This window comes from Bombina bombina, chromosome 4, assembly GCF_027579735.1.
Source record: "Bombina bombina isolate aBomBom1 chromosome 4, aBomBom1.pri, whole genome shotgun sequence".
Taxonomy (NCBI): domain Eukaryota; kingdom Metazoa; phylum Chordata; class Amphibia; order Anura; family Bombinatoridae; genus Bombina; species Bombina bombina.
The window spans coordinates 953,115,544-953,132,943 of NC_069502.1; the positions used below are offsets into that span (position 1 = coordinate 953,115,544).

General features: G+C 39.9%; 1 protein-coding gene across 1 annotated transcript in view; it reads right to left on the reverse strand.

Moving 5' to 3' along the window:
• TTL (tubulin tyrosine ligase) overlaps nucleotides 1–17,400 on the reverse strand; it is a 111,021-nt gene that overhangs the window by 80,035 nt on the left and 13,586 nt on the right. The window lies entirely within an intron of this gene.

The following is a 17,400-nucleotide window of genomic DNA, read 5'->3' on the forward strand; positions in this document are numbered from 1 at the left end:
GTATTCTTGTTATTAAAGCTCAGGACTAGGACTGAGGCCCAGATGATCGAAAAGTACTACGAGGCGGCAAAATATTCCAAAGGATCCGCCATGTGGTGTTTAATATACATCCCATTGGTCCTTTTACTATATATCTCCAATATGCGGCGGCGATGCTGGGTGTTATCTATAGCCAGCATCGCCGCCCATATTGGCGATGTATAGTAAAAGGATCCTTTGAAACAGAACTGCCATACCTAACCACTAATCCTAATACCCCTAAACCGAAGTATCCCACGATCACAAACTAACACTACACTAATAAAGATCAAAATCGCCACTAGGTCACCGCAGGTATCTATCCTATTAACCCCTTATACTGTCACACACCCACCACAAGTATCTAAACTATTAACCCCTATACCGCCACATACCCCACACAAGTACTATACTGTTATCCCCTATACCGCCACATACCCACCGTAAGTACTATCCTATTAACCCCTATACCACCACATACCCACACTGCAAGTATCTATACTATTAACCCCTATACCATAACACATACCCCAAACGCAAACTACCCTAACCCCTTTCTAAACTAAAGCCCCTAAGTTACAATACTAAAAAATCTTAGTAACAAAAAAAAATTAAAATTAAATCTAAACCGCCACAACCCCAACCCCCCCCCCAAGCTAAACCCCCTAAGTTACAAAAAATAATAAACTACAGTATCCAAAATAAAAAACACACCATTATACCGAACACTAATCTTCATGCCCCATAAAATAAAAAACCCACCCAAAACGAAACCCCCCCCACAATTTATGCTTACCTGATAAATTTATTTCTATTGTGGTGTATCCAGTCCACGGATCATCCATTACTTGTGGGATATTCTCATTCCCAACAGGAAGTTGCAAGAGGACACCCAAAGCAGAGCTGTTATATAGCTCCTCCCCTAACTGCCATATCCAGTCAATCGACCGAAAACACGCAGAGAAAGGAGAAACCATAGGGTGCAGTGGTGACTGTAGTTTAAATGAAAAAATTACCTACCTTAAAATGACAGGGCGGGCCGTGGACTGGATACACCACAAGAGAAATAAATTTATCAGGTAAGCATAAATTATGTTTTCTCTTGTAAGGTGTATCCAGTCCACGGATCATCCATTACTTGTGAGATACCAATACCAAAGCTAAAGTACACGGATGAAGGAAGGGACAAGGCAGGTACCACTGCCTGTAAAACCTTTCTCCCAAAAATAGCCTCCAAAGAAGCAAAAGTATCAAATTTGTAGAATTTTGAAAAAGTATGAAGCGAAGACCAAGTCGCCGCCTTGCAAATCTGTTCAACAGAAGCCTCATTTTTAAAGGCCCAATTGGAAGCCACAGCTCTAGTAGAATGAGCTGTAATCCTTTCAGGAGGCTGCTGGCCAGCAGTCTCATAGGCTAAGCGGATTATGCTTCTTAGCCAAAAAGAAAGAGAGGTTGCCGAAGCCTTTTGACCTCTCCTCTGTCCAGAGTAGACAACAAACAAAGCAGATGTTTGATGAAAATCTTTAGTAGCTTGTAAGTAAAACTTTAAAGCACGAACCACGTCCAGATTGTGTAATAGACGTTCCTTCTTTGAAGAAGGATTAGGACACAAGGATGGAACAACAATCTCTTGATTGATATTCTTGTTAGATACCACCTTAGGTAAAAACCCAGGTTTGGTACGCAGGACTACCTTATCTGTATGGAAGATCAGATAAGGAGAATCACATTGTAAAGCAGATAACTCGGAGACTCTACGAGCCAAGGAAATAGCTACCAAAAAAAGAACTTTCCAAGATAAAAGTTTGATATCTATGGAATGAAGAGGTTCAAACGGAACTCCTTGAAGAACCTTAAGAACCAAATTTAAGCTCCATGGGGGAGCAACAGGTTTAAACACAGGCTTGATTCTAACCAAAGCCTGACAAAATGCCTGAACGTCTGGAACATCTGCCAGACGCTTGTGCAAAAGAATAGACAGAGCAGAAATCTGTCCTTTAAAGGAACTAGCTGACAATCCTTTTTCCAAACCATCTTGGAGAAAAGATAATATCCTGGGAATCCTGACCTTACTCCATGAGTAACCCTTGGATTCACACCAATAAAGATATTTACGCCATATCTTATGGTAAACTTTCCTGGTGACAGGCTTTCGTGCCTGTATTAAGGTATCAATGACTGACTCGGAGAAGCCACGCTTTGATAAAATCAAGCGTTCAATCTCCAGGCAGTCAGTCTCAGAGAAATTAGATTTGGATGGTTGAAAGGACCCTGAAGTAGAAGGTCCTGTCTCAGAGGCAGAGTCCATGGTGGAAAGGATGACATGTCCACCAGATCTGTATACCAGGTCCTGCGTGGCCACGCAGGCGCTATCAAAATCACAGATGCTCTCTCCTGCTTGACCTTGGCAATCAGTTGAGGGAGCAGAGGAAACGGTGGAAACACATAAGCCAGGTTGAAAGACCAGGGCGCTGCTAGAGCATCTATCAGCGTCGCCTTGGGATCCCTGGACCTGGATCCGTAACAAGGAAGCTTGGCGTTCTGGCGAGACGCCATGAGATCCAGTTCTGGTTTGCCCCAACGATGAATCAATTGTGCAAACACCTCCGGATGGAGTTCCCACTCTCCCGTATGAAAAGTCTGACGACTTAGAAAATCCGCCTCCCAGTTCTCTACACCTGGGATATGGATAGCTGATAGGTGGCGAGAGTCTCTGCCCAGCGAATTATCTTTGAGACTTCTAACATCGCTAGGGAACTTCTTGTTCCCCCTTGATGGTTGATGTAAGCCACAGTCGTGATGTTGTCCGACTGAAATCTGATGTACCTTAGAGTTGCTAACTGAGGCCAAGCCTGAAGAGCATTGAATATCGCTCTTAGTTCCAGAATATTTATTGGAAGGAGTGTCTCCTCCTGAGTCCACAATCCCTGAGCCTTCAGGGAGTTCCAGACTGCACCCCAACCTAGAAGGCTGGCATCTGTTGTTACAATTGTCCAATCTGGCCTGCGAAAGGTCATACCTTTGGACAGATGGACCCGAGATAGCCACCAGAGAAGAGAATCCCTGGTCTCTTGATCCAGATTTAGTAGAGGGGACAAATCTGTGTAATCCCCGTTCCACTGACTGAGTATGCATAGTTGCAGCGGTCTGAGATGTAGGCGTGCAAACGGCACTATGCCCATTGCCGCTACCATTAAGCCGATTACTTCCATGCACTGAGCCACCGAAGGGCGAGGAATGGAATGAAGAACATGGCAAGAATTTAGAAGCTTTGATAACCTGGACTCTGTCAGGTAAATTTTCATTTCTACAGAATCTATCAGAGTCCCTAGGAAGGAAACTCTTGTGAGTGGGGATAGAGAACTCTTTTCCTCGTTCACTTTCCACCCATGCGATCTCAGAAATGCCAGTACTACGTCCGTATGAGACTTGGCAATTTGGAAGTTTGATGCCTGTATCAGGATGTTGACTAAATAAGGGGCCACTGCTATGCCCCGCGGCCTTAGGACCGCCAGAAGCGACCCCAGAACCTTCGTAAAGATTCTTGGGGCTGTAGCTAATCCAAAGGGAAGAGCTACAAACTGGTAATGCTTGTCTAGAAAGGCAAACCTGAGAAACCGATGATGATCTTTGTGTATCGGAATGTGAAGATAAGCATCCTTTAAATCCACTGTAGTCATATATTGACCCTCCTGGATCATAGGTAGGATGGTACGAATAGTTTCCATCTTGAATGATGGAACTTTGAGGAATTTGTTTAAGATCTTTAGATCCAAAATTGGTCTGAAGGTTCCCTCTTTTTTGGGAACCACAAACAGATTTGAGTAAAAACCCAGTCCCTCCTTTGGAACTGGATGGATCACTCCCATAACTAGGAGGTCTTGTACACAGTGTAAGAATGCCTCTCTCTTTATCTGGTTTGCAGATAATTGTGAAAGGTGAAATCTCCCTTTTGGGGGGGAAGCTTTGAAGTCCAGAAGATATCCCTGGGATATAATTTCCAACGCCCAGGGATCCTGGACATCTCTTGCCCACGCCTGGGAGAAGAGTGAAAGTCTGCCCCCTACTAGATCCGTTACCGGATAGGGGGCCGTTCCTTCATGCTGTCTTAGAGGCAGCAGCAGGCTTTTTGGCCTGCTAACCTTTGTTCCAGGTCTGGTTTGGTCTCCAGACTGTCTTGGACTGAGCAAAAGTTCCCTCTTGTTTTGCATTAGAGGAAGTTGATGCCGCACCTGCCTTGAAGTTTCGAAAGGCACGAAAATTAGACTGTTTGGCCCTTGATTTGGACCTGTCCTTAGGAAGGGCATGACCTTTTCCTCCAGTGATATCAGCAATAATCTCCTTCAAACCAGGCCCGAATAGGGTCTGCCCATTGAAGGGAATGTTAAATAGCTTAGATTTTGAAGTCACGTCAGCTGACCATGATTTAAGCCATAGCGCCCTGCGCTCCTGTATAGCAAAACCAGAATTCTTAGCCGTTAGTTTAGTCAAATGAACAATGGCATCAGAAACAAAAGAATTGGCTAGCTTAAGTGCTCTAAGCTTGCCAAGTATGTCATCCAATGGAGTCGCTACCTGTAAAGCCTCTTCCAGAGACTCAAACCAGAACGCTGCAGCAGCAGTGACAGGAGCAATGCATGCAAGGGGCTGTAGGATAAAACCTTGTTGAATAAACATTTTCTTAAGGTAACCTTCTAATTTCTTATCCATTGGATCTAAAAAAGCACAACTGTCCTCGACAGGGATAGTAGTACGCTTTGCTAAAGTAGAAACTGCTCCCTCCACCTTAGGGACTGTCTGCCATAAGTCCCGTGTGGTGGCGTCTATTGGAAACATTTTTCTAATAATAGGAGGGGGAGAGAACGGCACACCTGGTCTATCCCATTCCTTATTAATAATTTCTGTAAACCTTTTAGGTATTGGAAAAACATCAGTACACACCAGCACTGCATAGTATTTATCCAGTCTACACAATTTCTCTGGCTCTGCAATTGTATCACAGTCATTCAGAGCAGCTAAAACCTCCCTGAGCAACACGCGGAGGTGTTCAAGCTTAAATTTAAATGTAGAAATATCAGAATCAGGCATCTTTCCTGAGTCAGAAACATCACCCACAGACTGAAGCTCTCCTTCCTCAGCTTCTGCATATTGTGAGGCAGTATCAGACATGGTTCTTAAAGCGTCAGTATGCTCTGCATTTCGTCTAACCCCAGAGCTATCTCGCTTACCTCTAAATTCAGGTAGTCTGGCTAATACCGCTGACAGTGTATTATCCATGACTGCCGCCATGTCTTGTAAAGTAATCGCTATGGGCGCCCTAGATGTACTTAACGCCATTTGAGCGTGAGTCCCTTGAGCGTGAGTAAAAGGATCTGACACGTGGGGAGAGTTAGTCGGCATAACTTCCCCCTCGTCAGATTCCTCTGGTGATACATTTTTTAAAGACAAAATATGATCTTTATTGCTTAAAGTGAAATCAGTACGTTTGGTACACATTCTAAGAGGGGGTTCCACCATGGCTTTTAAACATAATGAACAAGGAGTTTCCTCTATGTCAGACATGTTTGTACAGACTAGCAATGAGACTAGCAAGCTTGGAAAACACTTTAAATCAAGTTAACAGGCAAATATAAAAACCGGTACTGTGCCTTTAAGAGAAACAAATTTTGTCAAAATTTGAAAAACAGTGAAAAAAGGCAGTAAATCAAACGAAATGTTTACAGTGTATGTAATAAGCTAACAGAGCATTGCACCCACTTGCAAATGGATGATTAACCCCTTAGTTCAAAAAATGGATAAAAAAACCCCGATATAGACGTTTTTTTAACAGTCACAATAAACTGCTTTGGAAAGCCTTTGAGCCCTTTAGAGATGTCCTATAGCATTCAGGGGACTTCTGAGGGAAGCTGGATGTCTCAGTCTGTAATTTTAACTGCACAAAAAAAATCGCTAAAATAGGCCCCTCCCACTCATACTACAACAGTGGAAAGCCTCAGGAAACTGTTTCTAGGCAAAATTTAAGCCAGCCATGTGGAAAAAACTAGGCCCCAATAAAGTTTTATCACCAAAGCATATATAAAAACGATTAAACATGCCAGCAAACGTTTTATATTGCAATTTTATAAGGGTATTACCCCTGAGAGTAAGCATGATACCAGTCGCTATTAAATCACTGCATTCAGGCTTAACTTACATTAATCCGGTATCAGCAGTATTTTCTAGCATTTTCCATTTCTAGAAAAAATTGTAACTGCACATACCTCATAGCAGAGTATCCTGCACGCCATTCTCCCGCTGAAGTTACCTCTCTCCTCAGACATATGTGAGAACAGCAATGGATCTTAGTTACAACCTGCTAAGATCATAGAAAACTCAGGCAGATTCTTCTTCTATTTACTGCCTGGAATAAAATAGTACAACTCCGGTACCATTTAAATAACAAAGTTTTGATTGAAGATAAAAAACTTACTATATTTCACCACTCTCTCTTACTACCTCCATGCGTGTTGAGAGTTGCAAGAGAATGACTGGATATGGCAGTTAGGGGAGGAGCTATATAACAGCTCTGCTGTGGGTGTCCTCTTGCAACTTCCTGTTGGGAATGAGAATATCCCACAAGTAATGGATGATCCGTGGACTGGATACACCTTACAAGAGAAAAAAAAACTCTAAACACTTAAACTAAAATAAATTAAAATAGCCCTTAAAAGGGCCTTTTGTAGGGCATTGTCATAAAGATAATTCAGCTCTTAAACAAAAAATGACAAACCCCCACCACTCTACAATACAAGTAACCCCCGCTCTGGTTCCTGGCTCCAGGGGCCCATCTTCACGGTGGCGGAGGCAGACTTTGGCGGGGGGTTAGGTGTTAGTGTATTTCTTGTTTGCTTTGAGAGGTTGCAGTTTAGGCTTTAATTTTCTAACCAACCCCCATACCTGTATGGGGGTTGATTAGGTGATTAATGATGGTTAACATTTATAAGGCCTTAATCTCCTAACCACCTCCATACCTGTATGGGAGTTAATAAGATGATTCTTGATGGTTACCTTCTGGGATGAATGGGGGACCGGAGTTTAGGAGCCCCCGATTCCTCCCAGAAGGTAGAACCCCCAAACAAGTGGTAACCCTAGGTGCCTCATCAAATTGCCAACAACATACTAAAAGGGCGACGTGATCCCCTGCACCCTGCTCAATCGGCACTTCTTTTAATAAGCACTGGTCCGTCGCTGACTTTAAGGAGCCCGGCAATGTTTTGCCAGCCGCCGGCATTTTAGCACATCTCTGTGACACATTATTTAAACATTGATTATAATTTTAGCAACTTAGCTTCATAGTTATAATGGGGAGTTTTACTATTTAGTACAATTTATTATAGTGAGGTATTTTTATGACAGTAGGCAGTATGTGAGCGTAAGCTGGGGCGTTCCAGGGGAGTGCAGGCTAGACATTACGTAAGTGTAGGCGGTATTAAGGACTTAGCGGTTAGTTCCGGGGGAGTGTAGGTTAGAACAACACCAACAATCAGCGCACCCAGTAAAGCTGAGAAAAGCAAACGATGGTAAGCAGTGGAATACCTGTTTATTGTTTAGCTCAAACAAATGCTCAATATGATAGGTAAATGTCCATACATTGCCAAAACAGGTAGAAAAGGCTTAAGTGGTAAGTGACAGGCAAAATAAGGCAGGAAAAAATAGGTCAGACGCGTTTCCTATGTCATAAGCATATTTTTCCTCAGTGACCATACTTAATACCCACAACACACTGCTTTATAAACCCTTTAGCCGGACACTCCCAATAAATGGCTGTCCAATCAAAAGCCAATCCGTTACAAAAGCAGTGTGCAGAGGGCAAAGTGAAGGGGGAAAAAGGAAAAGAAAAAAGGAGAAATTAAAAAAACAAAATATTTAATATACATTAACTGACCAAGTTAAACACGTAAGTAATCACATAAGTAAACTGACATCACAATGTACAAATTCAATTATACTTGACCAGTGAAAAAAATATTTAATTAGAAATATATCGAATATATGCAATAATGCTGTGGATGTAAAGAGACATTGTTTTAAAAAAACAATGCAAAAAGAGGAAAGAAATAATGACTTATTGATCTACATATAACTTCACATCCCATTCTGAATTTAACCCATCTGGCATTCTAGTATCCAACTGAAAAATCCAATAAACTTCTCTTTTACTGAGAGTTATACCTCTATTACCACCCCTTGGGTGCCTTGGAATCAGTTGGATCGCTTGGAATGTCAGCAGGGAGCTGTCAGAATTGTGATGTTGTTTGAAATGCAGGGAGAACACGCAGAGGGGGGGCGTGGAAGGAAACCGAAGTCAGGATCCAGAGACACTGAACCCCAGACCACGGCGGTATCCACAGAGGAGGAGAGCCACACAATTTCAAAAATATGCATGAATTACAAAAATGTCGTTAATCTTTCATCCTTTGTTTTATCTAGGACACAGTTAGAGGTCCTGTCTTTGGGTCTTGGTTTTTCTCCTACCACACACTTTAACCTTTTTGACACAGTAGTTGATCTGAACAGATTTGTCAGATCTCTTGTTCTAAAGAAACATTTTTTGGGTGCTGTGGATACTGGTCAAGGTGTAACTAGTAGAGATAAACTAGTAGAGATAAACCAACTCCCATTAGATGTGGTTTAGATTTTTCTGAGGAATGTTCAATTTTAGACCTCATTGCATTGGATAGAGATAACTTAGATTTGCACTCTTGTGCAGTTGGGGATACACAAGATTTAACTAAAATGAAATTGAAATCTAAATTTTATCCTGTTAAATCTAGATCCAGTTCAATAGAGGTGTTCCAGAAGACAGTGGAACAGGAATTAAGGAAACTTAACTCCACTGAACCCAATCGACAACATAAAAATGATAACCTATCTAAGGCACAATATTTGTCAATTCAAGAAGTTAAGAATAACCATGAGCTTGTCATACGTAACTCAGACAAAGGTGGTAAGGTGGTAGTTCTTGATCGACAGGACTATTTACAGGAGGCATTTAGACAGTTATTGGATGTCACAGTGTATGAGAAACTCAGGAACAATCCTGTGTTTGTGTACAAATCACAATTGAAAAGTATTTTAGAAAGTGCACTACATGATGGTGTCATCACACAGGCTAATTTTGACTTTCTCTACACTGAGCATCCAATTACAGCAATTTTTCACTACTTACCCAAACTTCACAAGCATGATACCAATCCACCTGGTAGACCCATCGTGGCTGGAATTGGCTCATTGAATGAGCCTCTTTCTGAGTTGATAGACGGGTATTTACAACCCTTTGTTTTGGGTCTTATGAGTTACATTAGAGACACATCTGATGTTATTACACAGATAGAAAGTGTGGTTTGGCAAGAAGAATTTATTTTTGTGACCATTGATGTTGTCTCACTGTATACCTGTATACCCCATGACAAAGGAAGTTTTTTCTGGACACATCAGACTATGATGATGCTGTTAAGCGGTTCATCAGGGTTTCTCTGGACTACCTTCTAACGCATAATTTTTTCATGTTTGAGGGGGAATTCTATCTCCAGAGACGTGGGACAGCAATGGGGGCTAAGTTTGCCCCCTCCTATGCCAACCTCTACTTGGGTTGGTGGGAGCTGTCCCACGTCTATGGAGATGGGAACCCATACAGAGAGTACATACAATTTTACGGTCGCTACATCGACGATATTTTGTTGATTTGGAAGGGTCCGGGGAACCTTCTTGAACCGTTTCTGAACTATTTACAAGACAATTCTTTAAATCTCAAATTTACCATGGAGTACAGTAAAACCTCAATTCCATTTTTGGATATTGAGTTACATCCCAATAGAGAAAGTTCATGTATAGAGATTGAATTGTTTCGCAAAGTGACTGCTGGAAACACTATCTTAAATGCTAGATCATGTCATCCTAGACATACCTTTTCATCTATCCCTAAAAGTCAATACATTAGGGTAAAACGTAACTGTACCACTAATCAGAGTTACTCAAAACATTGTAATGATTTAACTGACAGATTGGTCCATAGAGGGTATTCAAGGCAAGCTCTTGATACTATTAAGAGTGAAGTTGATCTTTTAGATAGAAAGGATCTCTTTTTGTCTAGTGGAAACAAGGATGTTGATAAATTTAATAAACCAAAATTCATCACTTCTTATAGTGTTGAATATGGTCAAATTTGCAACATTATACGTAAGGCTCTTCCAATTTTGGCTACTGACGACAGTCTGGCAGGCATCATTAAGCAAGGTATTTGCTTTGTATCACGCAAAGCTCATACTTTGGGCAACTTACTGTCACCCTCAATGCTGCCACGGACACAGTCTAACAAAAATTGGCTTTCTATTAAGCCAGGATTCTTTAAGTGTGGGAGCAGAAAATGTAAATCCTGCTCCTATGCTTCTTTTGGTACAAATTTTGTATCTACCAAGAATCAAAAACACTTTGAAATTCGGGAGCATATGACTTGCAACTCTTGCTACGTCATATATCTTTTGACCTGCAGGGGCTGTTTCAGGCAGTATGTAGGACAAACGACACGTGCTCTTAAAGATCGTTTTCTTGAGCACTTACGTTCAATTGAAGATTCTGAGTCCACAACTCCCATCTCCCTGCATTTCAAACAACATCACAATTCTGACAGCTCCCTGCTGACATTCCAAGCGATCCAACTGATTCCAAGGCACCCAAGGGGTGGTAATAGAGGTATAACTCTCAGTAAAAGAGAAGTTTATTGGATTTTTCAGTTGGATACTAGAATGCCAGATGGGTTAAATTCAGAATGGGATGTGAAGTTATATGTAGATCAATAAGTCATTATTTCTTTCCTCTTTTTGCATTGTTTTTTTAAAACAATGTCTCTTTACATCCACAGCATTATTGCATATATTCGATATATTTCTAATTAAATATTTTTTTCACTGGTCAAGTATAATTGAATTTGTACATTGTGATGTCAGTTTACTTATGTGATTACTTACGTGTTTAACTTGGTCAGTTAATGTATATTAAATATTTTGTTTTTTTAATTTCTCCTTTTTTCTTTTCCTTTTTCCCCCTTCACTTTGCCCTCTGCACACTGCTTTTGTAACGGATTGGCTTTTGATTGGACAGCCATTTATTGGGAGTGTCCGGCTAAAGGGTTTATAAAGCAGTGTGTTGTGGGTATTAAGTATGGTCACTGAGGAAAAATATGCTTATGACATAGGAAACGCGTCTGACCTATTTTTTCCTGCCTTATTTTGCCTGTCACTTACCACTTAAGCCTTTTCTACCTGTTTTGGCAATGTATGGACATTTACCTATCATATTGAGCATTTGTTTGAGCTAAACAATAAACAGGTATTCCACTGCTTACCATCGTTTGCTTTTCTCAGCTTTACTGGGTGCGCTGATTGTTGGTGTTGTTCTATTAATTGAGCGTGGATGGAAGCGCTCTTTTCTCCGCACCAGGACAGCTGAGTATTCTGAGAATACGTCACCACTACGTCACGGGGGTGTGTCTGACTACGTGAAGTGCACTGATCGTCGGGGACTTTACTCACAGCCAGTGTTTGAATGTTTGAGCGCTTCCCGGTTGTTGCATACATGAGTGTAGGTTAGGCATGATATAGTTATTGGCATTCAGGGGGAGTTAACGGGGCATGCTAATTGGAGTAGCCTGCACTTTGATTTGGACACATTGACACAAGATCAATAGGTTTGATTCAGCAAAGTAAAGGTTGCGAGGAGGGAAGCGGCCATGTTTGTCTCGCCAGCTATCAGCTGTCTAAACTACTTCGCCAGAGGTAGTAAGTGTAGGTGTAATTAAACTTAAGTCCCTAGGGATACCACTAGGTATTTTAGTTTCAGTGAGCTCACTGTCTGCTCCGTGAAAACACACTTCAAATAAGGCCCCCCCCCCCGGCAGCAGCAATATGTCGACGAGCGGTAATGTCAGCGATGCGGGTAGTGATGTCACACTCCCATTGACTTCTATGGGAGAGACATCGCCACTCGCCGGCATTTCTCGGACATAACCCTTTTCTTTCAATATCTCGACAGACCATCGGACTTGACCCTATGGCCTTAATTACCTGGTAAGCTGTTACTAAAGAAACCAAAAACATGGTTACGTTTCACAGCATACTTCCTTGTTTGGACTTATAATGCTCTAGAACAGTGATTTTTAACCTTTTTTTTGCCGTGGCACACTTTTTTACATTAAAAAATCCTGTGGCACACCACCATCCCAAAATTTAAAAAAAATCACACATTGTAGCCTAATACAGCATATATATATACACATACAAACAAAAAACACATACTGTATGTATTGTGCTGTTATGTCATGCCTCCTACAAACTACCCCTGCACTGGGAGTAAAAAACAAGCAAAAATTAAAAAATATGTCACACTGTTGTCAGTCTGCCGTGGCACACCTGAGGATCTCTCACGGCACACTAGTGTGCCACGGCACACTGGTTGAAATACACTGCTCTAGAAATGCGCCGACTCCTAAGCATACGTCCCTGCTTTTCAACAAAAGATAACAAGAAAATTGATAAACATAAATTGGAAAACTAGAAATTAACAACCAAATAAAAGCAATTTTTATAGCCTGGCCGATAAGATACCTTTTATTGCCATTGCACAAGTTAGAAAAAAAAACAAGGGCAACGAAATATATATAAAAACATCTAACCCAGGCATTGCAAATAAATAGTAATAGTACGTGCAGAAGCTAATACAATAATAGTTGTAGATAATTTAAAGATTATAAAATGAAATAACTTAGGTGTTGAGTACATACAATGTAACATATGTAATATCGATAATTAAAAAGTGATATACTTTGTGTGTGAATGCATAACAAAATATGTGCAGTAGAAATAATAGTTTACACACTGAGAATCCCAGTGCGACTATAATTCAGCATAGTAAAAAAGTGCGTAGTGCAAATCAGTATCAACCAGCAAATCAGTTGTAAAAAATATATAAAGCACAGAAAAAGTGTAACAGCGTAATGCAAATTATCAATGTGATATGGATAAGTGCATGGTGCAATCCGTGTAGTATGGATAAGTGCATGGTGCAATCCGTGTAGTAAGCACAGGTAATGGATAAAATATGAGTGATAAGCAGTAAAATGCTGCATGATAATATAGCACTGTGGATTTACAGCTGTGCAAGTAAATGCTGCATGATAATATAGCACTGTAGCTTATAGTTGTGCAAGTAAATGCTGTATGATAATACAGCACTGTGGTTTATAGTTTCTGGAAGTAAATGCTGCATGATAATATAGCACTGTAACTTATAGTTGTGCAAGTAAATGCTGCATGATAATATAGCACTGTAGCATATAGTTGTGCAAGTAAATGCTGCATTATAAAAATATAGCACTGTGGCTTATAGTTGTGCAAGTAAATGCTGCATGATAATATAGCACTGTAGCTTATAGTTGTGCAAGACAATGCTGCATGATAATATAGCACTGTGGCTTATAGTCGTGGAAGTAAATGCTGCATGATAATATAGTGCTATAATATAGCACTGTAGCTTATAGTTGTGCAAGTAAATGCTGCATGATAATATAGCACTGTAGCTTATAGCTGTGCAAGTAAATGCTGCATTATAATATAGCACTGTGGCTTATAGTTGTGCAAGTAAATGCTGCATGATAATATAGCACTGTAGTTTATAGCCGTGCAAGTAAATGCTTTGTCATATTATAGCACTGTAGCTTATAGCTGTGCAAGTAAATGCTGTATGATAATATAGCACTGTGGCTTATAGTTGTGCAAGTAAATGCTGCATGATAATATAGCACTGTAGCTTATAGTTGTGCAAGTAAATGCTACATGATATTAAAGCACTGTAGCTTATAGTGAAAGTAAATGCTGTATGATAATATAACACTGTGGCTTATAGTTTCTGGAAGTAAATGCTGCATGATAATATAGCACTGTAACTTATAGTTATGCAAGTAAATGCTGCATTATAACATAGCACTGTGGCTTATAGTTGTGCAAGTAAATGCTGCATGATAATATAGCACTGTGGCTTATAGTTGTGCAAGACAATGCTGCATGATAATATAACAATGTAGCTTATAGTTGTGGAAGTAAATGCTGCATGATAATATAGCACTGTAGCTTATAGTTGTGTAAGTAAATGCTGCATGATAATATAGCACTGTAGCGTATAGCTGCGCAAGTAAATACTTCATGATACTATAGCACTGAAGCTTATAGCTGCACAAGTAAATGCTGCATTATAATATAGCACTGTGGCTTATAGTTGTGCAAGTAAATGCTGCATGATAATATAGCACTGTAGCTTATAGTTGTGCAAGTAAATGCTGCATGATAATATAGCACTGTGGCTTATAGTTTCTGGAAGTAAATGCTGCATGATAAAATAGCACTGTGGCTTATAGTTGTGTAAGTAAATGCTGCATGATAATATAGCACTGTAGCTTATAGTTGTGCAAGTAAATGCTGCATGATAATATAACACTGTGGCTTATAGTTGTGGAACTGCTGCATGATAATATAGCACTGTGGCTTATAGCTGCGCAAGTAAATGCTGCATTATAATATAGCACTATGGCTTATGATTGTGCAAGTAAATGCTGCATTATAATATAGCACTGTAGCTTATAGTTGTGCAAGTAAATGCTGCATGATAATACAGCACTGTAGCTTATAGCTGTGCAAGTAAATTCTACATTATAATATAGCACTGTGGCTTATAGTTGTGCAAGTAATGCTGCATGATAATATAGCACTGTAGCTTATAGCTACACAAGTAAATGCTGCGTTATAATATAGAACTTTGGCTTATAGTTGTGCAAGTAAATGCTGCATGGTAATATAGCACTGTAGCTTATAGTTGTGCAAGTAAATGATGTGTGATAATATAACACTAGTTTATAGTTGTGCATGTCAATGCTGCATGATCATATAGCACTGTAGCTTTTAGCTGTGCAAGTAAATGCTGTGTGATAATATAACCCTGTAGCTTATAGCAGTGCAAGTAAATGCTGTGTGATACTATAGCACTGTAGTTTGTTGTGCAAGTAAATGCTGCATGATAATATAGCACTGTAGCTTATAGTTGTGCAAGTAAATGCTGCATGATAATATAGCACTGTAGCTTATAGCTGTGCAAGTAAATGCTGTGTGATAATATAACACTGTAGCTTATAGTTGTGGAACTGCTGCATGATAATATAGCACTGTGGCTTATAGTTGTGCAAGCAAATGCTGCATAATATAGCACTGTAGCTTATAGCTGCGCAAGTAAATGATGTGTGATAATCTAACACTGTAGCTTATAGTTGTGCAAGCAAATACTGCATGATAATATAGCACTGTAGCTTATAGCTGTGCAAGTAAATGCTGTGTGATAATATAACACTGTAGCTTATAGTTGTGCAAGTAAATGCTGTATGATAATATAGTACTGTAGCTTATAATTGTGCAAGTAAATGCTGTGTGATAATAATATAACACTGTAGCTTATAGCTGTGCAAGTAAATGCGGTGTGATATGATAGCACTGTAGCTTATAGTTGTGCAAGTAAATGCTGCATGATATTAAAGCACTGTAGCTTATAGTTGTGCAAGTAAATGCTGCATGATAATATAGTACTGTAGCTTATAGCTGTGCAAGTAAATGCTGCATGATAATATAGTACTGTAGCTTATAGCTGTGCAAGTAAATGCTGCATGATAATATAGTACTGTAGCTTATAGTTGTGCAAGTAAATGCTGTATGATAATATAACACTGTGGCTTATAGTTTCTGGAAGTAAATGCTGCATGATAACATAGCACTGTGGCTTATAGTTGTGCAAGTAAATGCTGCATGATAATATAACAATGTGGCTTATAGTTGTGGAAGTAAATGCTGCATGATAATATAGCACTGTAGCTTATAGTTGTGCAAGTAAATGCTGCATGATAATATAGCACTGAAGCTTATAGCTGCACAAGTAAATGCTGCATGATAATATAGCACTGTGGCTTATAGCTGCACAAGTAAATGCTGCATGATAATATAGCACTGTGGCTTATAGTTGTGCAAGTAAATGCTGCATGATAATATAACACTGTGGCTTATAGTTGTGGAAGTAAATGCTGCATGATAATATAGCACTGTGGCTTATAGCTGTGCAAGTAAATGCTGCATGATACTATAGCACTGTAGCTTATAGTTGTGCAAGTAAATGCTGCATGATAATATAGCACTGTAGGTTAAAGCTGTGCAAGTAAATGCTGCATTATAATATAGCACTGTGGCTTATAGTTGTGCAAGTAAATGCTGCATGGTATTATAGCACTGTGGCTTATAGTTGTGGAAGTAAATGCTGCATGATAATATAGCACTGTGGCTTATAGTTTCTGGAAGTAAATGCTGCATGATAATATAGCACTGTGGCTTATATTTGTGCAAGTAAATGCTGCATGATAATATAGCACTGTAGCTTATAGTTGTGCAAGTAAATGCTGCATGATAATATAACACTGTGGCTTATAGTTGTGGAACTGCTGCATGATAATATAGCACTGTAGCTTATAGTTGTGCAAGTAAATGCTGTATGATATTATAGCACTGTGGCTTATAGCTGTGCTAGTAAATGCTGTGCAATATTATAGTACTGTGATTTACAGTTGTGCAAGTGAAAGTTACAATATAACACTGCAGCTTAAAGCTGTGCTGATTAATGCTCCATTATAATATAGCACTGCACAGGCCTGCAACGGAAAAGGCTCATGCTGAAGCTAAATTTAAAGCACACACGTGCATACTCAGAGGTGCCCTCAGACGAGACTCCTGTGATATTGTGGAACATGGCGGCCTTAACACAGTAACTCCGGATGGAGAAAGTTATCGCCGCACACCATACCAGTGGCTTGAGCCAACCTTGGATGCATAAATGCAGATACATGCTTAAAAACTGCAAAATGCCCTGGTGCTATAAATTACTGCCAAAAATGATCATCCTCAGAAGCCTTGCGTGGGGAGTTTCCTAGCCCTGTCCACCTTGTGGCTGGACAGAACAAGGAAGAGAAAAAGGAGATGCCTAAGGGTTACCTCAGGGTTCTGCCCACGCTCCTTGGGGAGGTGTTCTTCACTGGTATTACCGGGGAAGGCCAAGATAGTTGTTTAAAATCACATGCTCTATCTGAATCGTGAAAGAAAAACTTTGAGTTTCATATACCTTTAAGCTAAATTTTAAATGTTAAAGGGACATTAAACCAAAAAGATTTCTTTCATGATTCAGATAGAGGACACAATTTTTAAAAAGTTTCCAATTTACTTCTATTATCAATTTTTTTCTCTCTCATGTTATTCTTTGTTGAAGAGA